The sequence below is a fragment of the Arachis duranensis genome, chromosome 9 (assembly GCF_000817695.3).
Source record: "Arachis duranensis cultivar V14167 chromosome 9, aradu.V14167.gnm2.J7QH, whole genome shotgun sequence".
In the NCBI taxonomy this organism is placed as follows: Eukaryota; Viridiplantae; Streptophyta; class Magnoliopsida; order Fabales; family Fabaceae; genus Arachis; species Arachis duranensis.
In genome coordinates, this window is record NC_029780.3 from 32,339,680 (window position 1) to 32,342,028 (window position 2,349).

At 38.2% G+C, this 2,349-nt stretch overlaps 1 non-coding gene across 1 annotated transcript; it reads left to right on the plus strand.

Moving 5' to 3' along the window:
- Positions 1-1,968: 1,968 nt before the first annotated feature.
- On the plus strand, positions 1,969-2,072 carry LOC127742119 (small nucleolar RNA R71). Its single transcript, XR_008003306.1, has one exon. It is a non-coding gene; the product is annotated as a small nucleolar RNA R71 (small nucleolar RNA).
- The last annotated feature ends 277 nt before the right edge of the window (positions 2,073-2,349 follow it).

A 2,349-nucleotide genomic window follows, 5' to 3' on the forward strand; every position in this document is an offset into this window, starting at 1 on the left:
TAGGCACGGGCACGTTGCCAACTTGGGAGTGAAGGTGCGTTTTTGGCAACAACTTGGCAGCTCAACCTTACCTTCTTTGAGGAAGCATAACTTGAGCTAGGAAAGTCCAATTGAGGTGATTCCAGTGGCATTGGAAAATAGACATCAAGAGCTTTCCAATGATGTATAATAGTCCATATTGAAGCAGGAGGTTGACACTCAAATTCTGGGCTACATTTAGCATGAAAGTAGAGCCAAGAAGAGGAAAAGCAAGTTGTTAGCAACAACTTGGGCTAGCAACGCCCAAGTCTCAAACTTCACTTCCAGGAAATTATGATGCACGTTGCCAACGTGCATTAAGGCCAGCGTTATTGACAAAAACGCCAAGCCAATGGGCCAGAAGCATGATGAATGAACTCTTCCTTCCCAAGTCTAGCAACATTTCTTCCAATTGAGCCAAGAACTCAACAAAGAGGAAGCCCATATTGCCAATCCAATTCAAGATCTTTGAAAGAGTTTTAGGAGTAGTATAAATAGAAGAGATTGGTGTACTTGTAGGGGACTTTTTTTTACACTTTTTGACACTTAGAACTTTTTCATACTTTTAGCACTTCATTTTGAGAACTCTTTAGTACTTCCGGGAGGATACCCGGATAGCAATTTTTGATTCCTCTTGGAACTTCTCTTCTTCATTTTTTGAAGCTTTAAGCATTTCATTCTTCTTCTTCATCTTTCTTTGCACTTAGTTTAATTTTGGTTTATGGCAATTGTTGTTGAGATTGGAGCTATGACTCACTAAACCCCACTTTCATTAGGGGGAAGAGCTCTGTTTGTTGAAATGAATTGGTGAACTCATCTTCTCCTCCTCAATTCTAGTGGATGATCTCAAGAGGGTACTCTTGATCTTCAAAGATTCAACCACCATCGAGAGAGGGGTTAATCTATATGAATTATGTGGTGAATTTGAGGAATGAGCCACATAATTCAGTTTAGAGTTCATCCTTTCATGATTCCTTTAATCAAAACACCTTGGTTAGTATGTGAGATGTAACTCTCCTTGGTTGAGATTATGGGAATTGTGTGGCTGGATTAGATTTGAGCTTTATCTCTTCTCTTACACTATTGCAATTTATTATTATTGTCATTTACATTCTGTTTCTCTATTTCTTGCTATTTACTCTGTTGCTCTTTAGAATTCAGCTCTTTATTTTCTTGCAATTTACTTTTTATGTCATTTAAGTTTCTTGCAATTTAAGTTTCCGTTATTTACTTTCATTTTATTTCTCTCTTCTAGTTCTTTACATTCTTTGCCATTTAAATTCTTGCAATTATGTTCAAAAATCAAAATGCTCATGAAATCAAAACTATGTTTGCTTGACTAAATCTACCATTTAACTAAAGTTGCTTAATCTACCAATCTCCGTGGGATCGACCTCACTCTTTGTGAGTTTTATTACTTGATACGACCCGGTTATTGCTCAGCCTATTGCGTCCACCATTGTTAAAGCCTTGTTGAGGCTTTTGTTGATCCTTCCAGGAGAAATTTGGGTGATTTCTCCATGATGGGTTATAGGTGTTTCCATAAGATTCACCCATGTAATTTACCTCTGCCATTGCAGGGTTTTCAGGATCATAAGCTTCTTCTTCAGAAGATGCCTCTTTAGTACTGTTGGATGCATTTTGCCATCCATTCAGACTTTAAGAAACATGTTAACTTGCTGAGTCAACACTTTGTTCTGAGCCAATATTGCGTTCAGAGCATAAATTTCAAGAACTCCCTTCCTCTGAGGCATCCCATTATTCACGGAATTCTTCTCAGAAGTGTACATGAATTGGTTATTTGCAACCATGTCAATAAGTTCTTGAGCTTCTATAGGCATTTTCTTTAAGTGAATGGATCCACCTGTAGAATGGTCCAGTGACAGTGACATCTTAGAGAACTCAGATAGACCATAATAGAATATATCTATCATGGTCCATTTTGAAAACATGTCAGAAGGACATCTTTTGGTCATCTGCTTGTATCTTTTCCAAGCTTCATAGAGGGATTCACCATCTTTTTGTTTGAAGGTATGAACATCCACTCTAAGCTTGCTCAGCTTTTAAGGAGGAAAGAACTTAGCCAAGAAGGCCGTGACCATCTTATCCCAAGAGTTCAGGCTATCTTTAGGTTGAGAGTCCAACCATGCTTTAGCTCTGTCTTTTACAGCAAAAGGGAAAAGCATGAGCCTGTAGACTTCAGGATCTACTCCATTAGTCTTAACAGTCTCACAAATCTGCAAGAACTCAGTCAAGAACTGATAGGGATCTTCTGATAGAAGTCCATGAAACTTGCAGTTCTGTTGCATTAGAGCAACTAATTGAGGTTTC